Source organism: Rhipicephalus microplus, chromosome 1, assembly GCF_043290135.1.
Source record: "Rhipicephalus microplus isolate Deutch F79 chromosome 1, USDA_Rmic, whole genome shotgun sequence".
Classification (NCBI taxonomy): domain Eukaryota; kingdom Metazoa; phylum Arthropoda; class Arachnida; order Ixodida; family Ixodidae; genus Rhipicephalus; species Rhipicephalus microplus.
Window position 1 is genome coordinate 52,697,350 of NC_134700.1, and position 13,351 is coordinate 52,710,700.

Sequence of the window (13,351 nt, forward strand, 5' to 3'; positions counted from 1 at the left end):
GTATTTATTAGTTAGTGCGGGTGTGTGTGTTTGAATTTTTTGTTGTTTTTTTTTCTTTTGCCACCCCGTGGGGGAGGTGCGCGTACATTGAACACGCAAATTTTTGTAGTAGAGCTTATACTTTCTTTTTTTTCGTAGTGCAGGGCTCGAGTTTAGTAATTATCGAGTATAGAGACAATTGGTGTCAGAAAGACATGGTTAAATAGACTGTAGAGTGTTCAAGTTGTGGAGTGCGTTTGAAAGTGGACCCAAGCGTAGAAGCTGATGGAGAAAAGGCTGACGCGAAGTGTAGGCAATGTGAGTTTGAGGAAAAAATGGAGAAAACGGTTGCCCAGAATGAACTGCTGATGAGAATCGCCGAGCTCGAGACTGCGTTGGCGAGAAAGCAAGAGAAAACGAGGGCAATGGGAGAAAGATTTAGGTCTGCCGAGGAAGCACTAGCGAAGCTGAATAAAGAAGCGGCCTACGGAGAGAACCGTAGGGAACCGGCAACTAGAACGGTGGAAAAGGAAGAGCAAGCAAGTTTAGAAAAAAACAGGTTAAGCTGGTTCAGTTGTCGCAAGGCCAAGCTTCAGCGAGGTAGTGGTGGGACTGGGAGGGGACAAAGCAGCCGGCGTCACAGGTGCAAGTAGCCCCCTGGTGCAGGACGCTCCAGCTGAGAAGTCATAGCATGTGATAATCGCCGGGTACTCGAATTTAAATCGATGCACAGAAGCCATCAAAGAGAGTGTAAGAGGGGACAAGAGGGTTGCAGTAGGGGCGTTCCCAGGAGGCAAGCTTGAAGCAGTCATGAGGCAAGCGAGCGCAAAACTAAAAACTACAGCTGATAGACGAAACCTCGTGATCATTTCAGGCGGTTTAAACGATGTCTTACATGAAGATACAGCAGGACTAGCAACCACACTGGCGAAAGGCGTCGACGACATGCGCGCCACTTCTCCTAAGGTACAGGTAGTGATATGAACGATACCGGAGTTACCGGTGCGTGATAGCAACCTGCAAAGAGCGGTTGTCAACGCAAACCAAGAGATATGGCGAATGAGTTGAGAAAAAGGCTTTGAGGTGGTGGAAATAAACAAAGAGGTGCATAGGTGGGGTGGTTTTCAATGAGACAGAATTCACTTCGATGAGCGGCTAGGTCATGAGGTGGGTTGGCGACTTGTAGGACGCGCAGTAGTTTTTTTGGGGGGCAAGAGAGCCCTTCGGGGTGCAGGATAGCTAGTAACGAGGAAAACAACCAGAGAGACTCTTCGACAGGTAATATGGACAGATACGATTCCAAAGTGGCACCAATATCTACGATAGGTAGATTCCAGGGCATATATAGACGTAGCCACGAGCGCCGAGCCAATTCAGACATAGGGTATATTAACATGCAGTGTGGTAGGAACAGGCTGAAGTGGGAAGAGATAGAAGAACAGCTAAGGGAAGAAAGGCCGATGGTATATGGTGTTGTAGAAACACATCTCACGGACATGAAACAACCTCCGAAAAATCCGGACTCCACGTGGGAATATTGTAATAGAACAGAAGGCAGCAGAAAGAGGGGTGGTATTGGGGCATTCATTCATAAAAGTACAGACTGGCAAAGGGTCAAGCAGGAGGGCAAGGAACATTTATGGCTAAAAGGGAAAGTGGCAGGCCAAATGACACTCCTTGGTTTCGTGTACTTGTGGACAGGAGCAAAGGCCAGAGAGGAAAACCAGGCAATTGTAGAGTGTATATCAAAGAACATTCAGGAGTTAGGAAGAGAGTGCGAGATAATTATACTAGGAGACATGAATGCGCACATAGAAGATATAGATGGGTATACCGACCCGACAGGCAAAATGATCATGGATATGTCTGAAAGGCTTGTTTTGATCATTTGCAACAGTACCGAGAAGTGTGAAGGGCAAATAACATGGGAGGTAGAAAGGCTGCACTCGACGGTAGATTTTGCACTGATGTCACATAGGATGTATGATAAGCTCAGGAGAATGCACATAGATGAAGGTGGCTCCAGAAGTCTGGGTAATGATCACAAACATATCAAGCTAAGTTTTGGAAGAGCAGTGAAAGTGGGAAGGAGACAAGATGAGCAACTACAGAAAAAATTTTATCCAGAAAGGCAAATTGAAATAGCCACTAAACAATTTGAGAAAGTAATCACGGAGGACATTAAGACTGTGTGGACATACATGAATCTAGTTAGACTCTTTGAGCTAGAGCCTTATGAGACACGTGACAAGTCACCCCGGAAAAGAAGACACAAACACAAAAGTTGGTCGGATGAGGAAGGTAAGAAAGCCATAGCAAAACGTCAGGAAGCCTCTGGGAAACACAAACATGCTAAGCAGCGGGGTGAACCGACAGATGATGATGAAAAAAATGGCAAACCTTTCTAAGCTGTAGAAGGGATGTATCCTTCTGATAAATGAAAAGATTAGAAGAAAGGGAGCTCAGTGGCTGGCAGAAGTACATAAAGAAGATAGAAAAGCAAATGCAAACTTTTGGAACCATCTAAACTCCCTAAGAATCGAGACAAGCCTAGAGCGAAGTTTTATAACTACAGCCCAAGGTGCTAGGCTAGAAGGGGACGATGCTATTGAATATATAGCAACAAGGTTACAACAAGAAGTGCTTCATGTACCACAATAGACAAGGATGAATCAAGTGGCGCAGTGGCTCCACTTTCACAACCAGATTGGGAAAGAGCTGAGAAGAGGACCCAGGCAGCACAGAAGGTTGGCCCAATATTGGGGATAGATCGGCATTGCCTGGCCCATGAACGGCCCAGTTTTCACAACGTACCGCCAAGATTGGCTATGCCAGCCAAATAGAACGGCGACGTTGGACCAGCGTTGACAACGTACCCCCAATATTGGTTCTGCAAGCCGAATAGATCGGCTATGTTGGACCAGCATTAACAACATTCCGCCAATGATGGCTGTGCCAGTCTATTAGATTGGTTATATTGGGCCAGCTTTCAGAACTTTCCGCCCATATAGGCTGTGCCGGCCTATTAGAACGGACACGTCGGGCCAGGTTGTACAAGTAGCAGCCAATATGGGCGGAGCCATCCAATAAGACCGGCATTATTGGCCCGCCGTTTGAACGTTATTGCCGGCGTCAGCTGAAACGTCAACATCACGATGTCATAATATTAGAATATGAGCCAATTTCTGCGTGTGCTGCTTTTTGACGCTGTTCTGGCCCCAATTCACGCACCGATTTTTTAAGTTAGAGAGAGAGTAATATATGTGCCGGGCACAATATTAGAACTATCTTTTCGTCATTAAACCATGCCCCGCCGCGGCGGTCTAGTGGCTAAGGTACTCGGCTGCTGACCCGCAGGTCACGGGTTCGAATCCCGGCTGCGGCGGCTGCATTTCCGATGGAGGCGGAAATGTTGTAGGCCCGTGTGCTCAGATTTGGGTGCACGTTAAAGAACCCCAGGTGGTCGAAATTTCCGGAGCCCTCCACTACGGCGTCTCTCAAAATCATATGGTGGTTTTGGGACGTTAGACCCCACATATCAATCAATCAATCATTAAACCATGCACAGCTCGTTGAAATGCATAATCGTTGGTTGAAGTTGTGCAAGGTAGACTTTTCAAGTGAGAAAAAATTACCGATCAAGTTTCTGTGTCAGACGTGACGTCCGATGCGGTGCTATCCATACGTATGACGAAGCTGCTGCGGATACCGCTGTCTTACGCGTGCATGTAGACGTCGAATATCTGACGCAAATCTTATCGTATCATGTGTCGGGCTAGCTATCTACGCGACCTATTCGAATCTGTTTTGCGTTCACAGCACAGTACGGTTAACGGCACTTGCTGCTGCTTGACGTGTGGGAAGAGCGGGGGTCGTCAGTTGCGTTATGGTGACTGAATCATACAACATATGCAGTTGCCGTGATCTAACACACAGACGCGCGTGCGCATGCACGCACGCGCTATATTCATGCAACGACCACACGAATTCCCAACAACATCGCAGCGAACGGTTGTAAGGTGTTGCGGAGTGTGTGGGCGTCGTAGGGCACCCTGTCGGTGCCCAGCTCGTTGCGAACGCGAATGTCGGCGTGGAACGCTTCTTTTTTATGTACTTTTTTTTACGTGTGCCCAAAACGGTAGGCTGCGCGATACGAGAAGTACGACACACAAAAAAAGAAGAAACGTGAATGCATAGGGCAAATCGTTAATCGCAGTGGCGTGAGCGTGCGTGGTTTTTTGTTATTAACGAAGCACATGTGCTTCCATAAAACATGACAGCCAAGAATGATGAAGTATTAATTTACATACAAATTACCATGAGTTGCTGAAACTCACGCAAAAGAACATAATTTTCTTCCTTGGATATTGATCGAGTGCCTTGGAATTATGCTATGTGAATTTGACACATCAACAGTGCATTATGATTCCCACCATAAGGGGCCACAATTTTGGCAAGTAATAGAAGTACTCTTCCCACCTGATGTGCACCTAACGTAAAGAGGCCTTGTTTCTCAAGTTAGCAATATATATATATATATATATATATATATATATATATATATATATATTGATAGTACACCTTTAGTGGTGAGCAGAAGAGACGTTTACTTTGTGGAAAACGTAGCGGTAGAACCGACCAGCTGTCAAGCGGAGCGAGCGCGAGCAGCAACAACACTCTTCCTTCTCTTCTTCAGCTGGCGTTCCGGCCTGTGCCAAATATCAATGCTACAAATCACTCCCCCCTCAGAAAAGGAGCCATCCTGGCGACCTATGGAACGGGTACGACGGGTGGGTCGTAGTGCGGCTTCAATCGATCTACGTGAACAGTCTCGCGGCCTCGATGCCGTCGGTCTGTTGATGGTTGAACCGGCTCAACAATATAGTTAACCGGTGAGGCCTGACGTAGGACTCGGTAGGGGCCTTCGTACTTCGGCAGTAGCTTGGTGGAAAGACCAGGAACAGATGAGGGAACCCGAAGCCATACCAAGGCGCCAGGCGAGTATGACTGCGAAGACAGGTTTTCGTCGTGACGGTTCTTCTGGTACGCTTGATCTTGGGCGGTTAAGGAACGCGCGAGTTGCCTGCATTCTTCTGCATAGGTGGCGACTTCAGATAGAGTTGTGGATTCCGAAGCGTCTGGATGATACAAGAGAATGGTGTCCATGAATGAGGAAGGTTCGCGCCCGTAAAGGAGGAAGAACGGAGAGAATCCTGTCGTAGACTGAGTGGCGCTGTTGTAAGCGTAAGTTACAAAGGGCAGTATGCGGTCCCAGTTGGTGTGATCAGCGGACACGTACATGGATAGCATGTCGCCCAGTGAGCGGTTAAACCGTTCGGTCATTCCATTCGTTTGCGGATGGTATGCGCTGGTTGTCCGATGCACAACGTTGCATTCGCGAAGAAGGGCTTGTACCGCTTCGGAGAGGAACGTACGGCCGCGGTCACTGAGTAGCTCACGAGGCGCGCCATGGCGTAGAATGAGATTGTGAAGGATAAATAAGCCAACTTCACGTGATGTGGCCTCTGGCAGCGCAGCAGTTTCAGCATAGCGTGTCAAGTGATCAATGGCGACAATCACCCAGCGGTTCCCGTTAGGCGTATAGGGAAGGGGACCGTACAAGTCAATTCCGATGCGGTCGAAAGGGCGGGAGGGGCAAGGCAACGGCTGCAGTTGTCCATTGGCTATGTGTGGTGGGCTTTTTCGGCGTTGACATTTGGAGCACGAACGCACGTACTGTCGGACAAAGCGGTACATTCCGCGCCAATAGTACCGCAGCCGGAGACGTGCATACGTTTTTATCACACCGGCGTGGCCGCATTGAGGATCCGCGTGAAAAGAGTCGCAAATGTCGGCACGTAGGTGGCGAGGAATCACAAGCAACCACTTGCGGCCGTCAGAAAGGTAGTTGCGACGGTACAGGAGTCCATCGCGGATGGTAAAGTGTCGAGCTGTGCGCTGCAGTGAACGATTGGGCGTAACTTGGGACGGCTGAGACAGTAACTCTATCATAGAGGCTATCCAAGCGTCTTGGCGCTGTTCATAGGGCATGTCCGCGTACGAAAGTGCCACAGCATCGAGGCTGGATACAGAAGTACTTCCGTGTTCATGGGGAAGTGGAGAGCGGGAGAGAGCGTCGGCATCTGAATGTTTGCGGCCGGACCTGTAGACGACACGGATATCATAGTCTTGGAGGCGTAACGCCCAACGAGCGAGACGGCCAGATGGGTCTTTTAGTGACGATAACCAGCAGAGGGCGTGGTGATCAGTCACGACGTCAAATGGACGGCCATAGACGTAGGGTCGAAATTTTGTGATTGCCCAGACGATGGCTAGACATTCTTTTTCTGTGACTGAATAATTCTGTTCAGCCCTAGTAAGAGTGCGACTGGCATAAGAAACGACGTACTCGTCGTATCCAGACTTGCGTTGAGCAAGAATAGCGCCAAGTCCGACTCCACTTGCGTCGGTGTGTATTTCTGTAGGGGCATCAGGATCAAAGTGACGGAGAATCGGTGGAGATGTCAGCAATTGACGTAGTTTCGCGAATGCCTTATCGCAATTGGAAGACCACGCCGAAATGCCCTCGGTGTCAGAAAGTAGCCGTGTTAAAGGGGCCATGACAGATGCAAAATTACGGACAAATCGGCGAAAGTATGAACATAAGCCGATAAAGCTCCGGAGTTCCTTAAGTGTCGATGGCTTCGGAAACTGGGCGACAGCACGGAGTTTTCCAGGATCAGGTAGAACGCCGTCCTTGCTGACAACATGCCCTAAGATGGTGAGCTTCCGGGCGGCAAAATGGCACTTTTTCAAATTTAGTTGGAGCCCAGCATGTGTAAGGCAATGCAGGACACTTGCGAGGCGCAGAAGATGGGTATCGAAGTCTTTTGAAAAAACGACGACGTCGTCCAAATAGCAAAGACACGTCTGCCATTTAAGGCCTCGAAGTATATTGTCCATCAGACGCTCGAAGGTGGCTGGGGCGTTACAAAGGCCGAACGGCATCACGTTAAACTCGTACAAGCCGTCCGGAGTTACAAACGCAGTCTTGGCGCGGTCAGCTTCATCCATGGGTACCTGCCAGTATCCCGATCGAAGATCCAGCGAAGAAAAGAATTCTGCACCTTGCAAACAGTCGAGAGCGTCGTCAATTCTGGGGAGCGGATAAACATCTTTGCGCGTGATCTTGTTAAGGCGCCTGTAATCCACACAGAATCGGATGCCCCCGTCCTTCTTTTTGACCAGTACCACCGGGGAGGCCCACGGACTGTTAGACGGCTGTATAACGCCACGATTGAGCATATCAGACACTTGATCGTCTATAACTTGGCGTTCGGCGTGGGAGACCCGGTATGGACGCTGACGCAATGGTGCGTGGGTGCCAGTGTCAATACGATGGACAATTGCAGATGTTCGGCCCAGACTGGTTTGTTTGAAGTCGAACGATGAGCGGAAGTGGTCGAGAAGTGTCAAGAGTTGAGTTCGTTGGTCAACAGGAAGGTCAGGATCAATCGATGGAAGGAAGACGTCGAGGGAAGAGGTGGCGGATGTGAGAGCGGAAGTAACACTGGCGATCTCAAGGCTTTTTGCTTGATAGGGCAGTTGACTGGTGCAAACACAATCGATGTCCTCAAGGCGGCCGATGCATTCGCCACGGAATAGGGTGACTGGTACAGAAAGGAGATTCGTGGCATAAATGTTTGCGCAAGTGGCTTCGACCGTCAGAAGAGCAAAAGGCAGAAGAACGTTTTTTCGAGAAGTGAAGTCTTCTGACGGCGTGAACATGACGTCCGAAAAAGCGGCATGGTCGCACGAGATCGGTACAATAACAGAAGACATAGGTGGAATATCAGTCTCCGCGGCGACGACAACACGAGAAATAGAAGGCTTATTATAATCGTCGTCGGAGAGCGATGACAATTCTAGTTCGGCCCGGGCACAATCAACAACGGCATGATGTGTGGAAAGGAAGTCCCAGCCTAATATGACGTCGTGTGAGCAGTGCGGAAACACGATAAATTCAACCACGTACAGAACGTCCTGGATGATTAACCGAGCCGTGCACGCCATAGAAGGGTTCACGTGATGCGCTGTTGCCGTACGAAGGGAGAGACCAGAAAGCGGAATCGTAACTTTTCTTAACTTGCGACACAATGCTTCACTCAATACAGACACGGCAGCTCCGGTATCTATTAATGCTTGAACGGGGATACCTTCAATCAAGACAGTTATTTCATTATTCGGTAGAGAACGAGGCCTTGTGGAGTTCGACGGTGGCGCAGTTCTTGCCTCCGGAACTGCGATGGTCAGTTTTCCGTTTGGGCAGGTGGTGCACGCCGAAGCATTGGTGAAGGCGAACGTCGGCGCGGGGAAGGCGATCGGCGTGGGTTGAAGGCGCGGCGGCTCGGCGGAGAAGTGTCCGAAGCTGCATGGAACGGCAGCGTCTGTGGTGGTTCTGTGGGGGCGTAGCCGTAGGTGCCATCAATAATGCCTGAGTGAGGGACGCGCCGGCGACAGAACCGCTCAACATGGCCAGGCTGACGACAGTAATAGCAGATAGGTCTGTTATCCGATGTACGCCAAGGGTTGTTGGGAAGCGTTGAAGGACGGCGGTAAATGGGAACATGCGAGCCTGCCGGTACGTGTGTTGCGTAGAAGGCGTTCGCTTGGTGGGCAGGGTCGACGACGTTTGACGGCGCATGTACCTGCCTTCGCGCGACGTCAGCGTAAGTCAGGGGAGCGGACACAGGTGGTGGCTGGTACGTGGGGGGAAGTGCCTCGCAGACTTGCTCTTCGATGGTTTGGCGCAGTGACGAGGTCAGCCCATGCGTATTGCTGGGAAGCAAGGGGGCAAGGGACAACTGGCGTGCCACTTCCTCTCGGATAAATTGCTGGATTTGCGGGGTCAATACAGTCTGTTCTGGAGATATTGCACCAACGGTCAATGCTGGCGTGCTGGTCATGTCGAAAGTAGGCCGTCGCGTTGAAATGCGCTGTTTTCGCAACTCATCGAAACTTTGGCAGTGTTGGATGACTTCCGAAACTGTTTGCGGGTCTTTAGCCACCAGCATGTGGAAGGCATCGTCCTCGATGCCCTTCATAATGTGTTTTACCTTGGCGGTTTCCGACATGTCAGGATCAAAGCGACGGCAGAGGCCTACGACGTCCTCAATGTAGGACGTGAAACCCTCTCCCGACAGTTGGGCGCGATCCCGCAAGCGCTGTTCTGCACGGAGCTTGCGCACTGTCGGTCGGCCAAACACGTCCGCGAAGGTGGTCTTGAAAGTGGCCCAGTCGGTAAGCTCGGCTTCGTGGTTGTTGAGCCAGAGCTCTGCTACTCCTCTGAGGTAAAAGTGGACGCGGCCCAGTTTGTCGTTTTCGTCCCACCTGTTGTTGACGCTTACTCGTTCGAACGAAGAGAGCCAGTCCTCGACGTCCTGCTCATCGGTGCCGTTGAAGATGTCTGGATCTCGCTCTCTCGGGACGCCGGGACAGTGGACAGGTGGAGATGTAGGAGCCGTCTGCTGTGCAGCGTCGATGGACATTGTTGATGGCGAAGGTAGAGTTCGGTTGCGGAGTTCCAGGATGGAAAAAGGTACCCAGCACTCTCCACCACTTGATAGTACACCTTTAGTGGTGAGCAGAAGAGACGTTTACTTTGTGGAAAACGTAGCGGTAGAACCGACCAGCTGTCAAGCGGAGCGAGCGCGAGCAGCAACAACACTCTTCCTTCTCTTCTTCAGCTGGCGTTCCGGCCTGTGCCAAATATCAATGCTACAATATATATATATAACCACTGGAAAAATATACCAGGTGTAACCAGAAAAAGGTGCACCTGCAGTTTTAAAGTTTAAAAGAAGCAATGACATGCCAACCATCCAAAATAGAACGCCCGAGAAAGGAGCATCAATCAGTATTACAGCAGCTAAAAGCCTGCGAACAGCTGAAGGTAGTCATGCTGCTCTTCCATTCAAGTATAGTGTACACTGAGAAAAGATACTGAAGATACACCATCAGCAAATGACAAAAGCAATTCAGACAGAGCTTTCTCTTTTAATACAAAAAGTCTTTAGCTGAGGAGGCAAATAAGTCATTGGCACACAATAAGTGCACAAAAAAAAGCTGTCGCACGAGGCTGTCAGCGCTTAGACAACACAGGCAAAAATACAGTAGACTGAAGAAGGGAAAACCCATAGCAAAAGTTACCATACCCCTGAGTTCTTGCTTTGCGTGCAAATGAAGCTAGCGTGAAGTTGAACACTAGATTAAAGCACCACAATCAAAATCTGGAAGTCAATGCTTTAGGAATAATACAAAGTACTGAAGAAGCATGCAAAGAGCATTCCTGTGAAGGCAAATATAAAAAAAGATTGAAAGCTCTGTGGCCCTCAACAAGACAACACCACAACCAATCGAAGAGCCGTTCGAACACACCAGCAGTTCTGGCCAACACTAAAAAGCCACAAAAACATACCTTTAATGCCTTTTTTACAAGAGAACTTCAAAAGAAATGTGCACACACCAATGCCAGAAGTATCGATGGAAGCTATTACTCATATTCAGCTCTTTATTGAAACACTGACAGAAGATACTTGTACCTGGATGCCTAATTACTTTGGTACAACTCAAGAGCGTCGACGCCAAGTGGCAAAAAAATTATGATGGAAGACTACAATGTGATCAAATGCACACGTCAACCACCAACCAAGGTCCTATGCTAGAGTGAATATCGCAAAAAGTCTTGAACGCCTAATGTCACTGGCTCATACACAGCGTTCTCAATCAAAATCTTGACCTCCCACACAGCATATTATTTCAACAACCTGCCACCTCTCACCATGTCATGAAACAAGCTCGAGTATACACAAACCCTCCTCACCGTTAGGTAGTTAGATAGCTCCACTAGTGCTTCACTCTCGGAACACATAGACCAGGGCCGTACCTAGACGGGTAGGGAGGAGGTTCTGAGCCCCTGAGGTATTTTCATGCTCTGACTTTTCGTCAACAATAGCTTAATCTGGGCAAGTTGGTTCATCGTGGTTGTGTTCTAGTAACAGTGAGAGAAGTTCAGGAAGAGACAAAAAGGACAGGAAAGAGCGCTGACTGCCAACTAAATTTTATTGAAGGTACTACGCCCACTTTTTTACAGAGTACAAGAACAGTGCTCATGCACAACGACACATGTGAGACCATGATAATATAATCTTAACTGAGAAAAGAATACTCTCTCTCCGAATGGATGAGTGGAGGTATACTGATGCACTGATCCATGGCCTTCCTGACAAGAAAATGCTTTCACAGTCTCTCTTTCATTTCTTGTTCTTGCTTTTTTTCAAAAACAGTGTTTTATGAAACATAGAACTGCACTTACATTCTTTACAGTGTATGGCCATGCGACTACCATAGCCATTCTTAACATTTTAAGCATGCTGTCTTGCTCAAACATTGGGGCATTACCCAGTTTGTCTTATGTTTACATTTACACGTGTCAATAGTATCTCATACACAACATTATATTGGCATTCAGTATACCTATTCTCATGACGAATGGTGAAATAATGGCTATTCCTGTTGCTTTTTAGTACACACACTTTTGAAAACTTGCAAGGGATGGCAAATAACAAGATAAAATCATATCGGCTCGCTATTTTCTTTATATTGTGAAACACCTTATGTACGTACGGTATAGCATGCAAAGATCTTTGGTCATTCTGTTTTTATTTTGGTCCTGTTTTGTTTAACTTCACTTTCTGCAGGAGGGTTTAGCACACGGGTGTGATGGTGCTGTTGGGATATCCAGCATCTTTTAGTCTTTTAATCTGGTTTTTAAGGCTTACCTCATCCTTGTGCTCACATGACTTCTGAAGGGTGGCCTCAATGCACGTGGTGGCAATTCCTCTGTGTAAATTGTGTAAATGTGTAATTATGTGTTATGATGTACTAAAAAAGATGTCCCAAGAATCAGAATAAGTGACAGTAGTCAAAGTTTTTGTCACTGCCTTTATGCAAATACCAGTTTATTTGTTGCCTCCTGCAGTATTTTAGGGCCTCTTATATAGATAGGATGTTTTCTCACTTTTATTACATTTTTGTATTGATGATGCCATATGCTCAGGAGGTAGAATGTCGTTATGTTCTTTCTGATAACTTCTAGCTTCTGAGCAAAGATAATGTTTCAGAAAAATGAAAAAAGGCTAGCATAATATTAAGACATGGGAAGAAAGCAGAGTTTATCAAAAATGAATGCATTAGTTGGGAATGAGAAAAAAAGATGGATGACAGGTCAGTAATGTCAATTAATTTATATTAGGACACATAAAATGTAGCAGAGGGTGGCAGGTGATTAGTTCTAATGAGATCGAGAAATTATCAGCCATAATATGAAATTGGCTCATACAGGACAGGAAACATTGATTGGGCTTCCACCCTGCAGTGGACATAATATAGGCTTAACGCTAACAATGAGCAAAGCCTGTGAAATTAATGCTCCATGAAATGAGCAGTACTGCACAGATTGCTGTGCTAGACTTCCCTTTTTGCATGTTTTTACCAGCTTATCCTGCTCGCTGTTCAGACACAAACCTTCACCAGAAAAACAATGTTATACTTGGTGAGGATAATGCCAGTGAATCCAGTGTTTTATCTACACCTTTCCTTGCTTAAGTCCTCCTCCAAACTATACGATTTTTCTTGGAAATGTTCTGCTTACAGCACACCAACCGATCAAGTGAAACAACTTTATTGGGGTCCTGCAGGACGCGCCCTAGTATGCAATCACCATTTCACTTCACGTTACAACATACTGGTGGTAAAAATATTCTCTGGCAGGGTAGAGAAGTGCATGCACTGAGCTAGCTTGTGCAGCGCGGTCTATTCCAGAAAGCTTAACCTATGTTTGGTACAGAATTTTGTAACCGCACGATGCTTGCACAGATTGAATGTGGCCACACATAGCAACTTCTGAGCTTTTTTATGAAATGATCTCGCAGTATCTGAAAACATTTGTTTTTTTGTTTACTTCATAGTTCCCAGTGAAATATTTCTCTTGTTCCTCTCATTGAATAATGTCATTTGGTGTGACTAAGGTGTTCCTAATGCCTCACTATGAGATCAGAAAAACAATTCTCCTTGAAATTGCTTCACAAGCATTTCCTAAGATATTGAATGACACTGCTTGCACATGTACAAACATTTGCTAGTTTTATTGAGGGTTGATGATAAAGGGAATCAGTTGGTGCATTCAAGCCGGACAGAGATTGACTGGCCCTGAAAAGGGCCGTTTAGTTATATATCTTGCAGCTTGTTCCAGGTAGACAGGGCTTCATTCTGTAGAAATGGTAACTCATCACACTGGTTCCCCAGCATGAAG

General features: G+C 47.4%; 1 protein-coding gene across 8 annotated transcripts in view; it reads left to right on the forward strand.

The window, feature by feature from the left end:
- The window catches only part of LOC119177780 (putative thiopurine S-methyltransferase), a 428,663-nt gene that overhangs the window by 223,355 nt on the left and 191,957 nt on the right, over positions 1-13,351 (forward strand). The window lies entirely within an intron of this gene.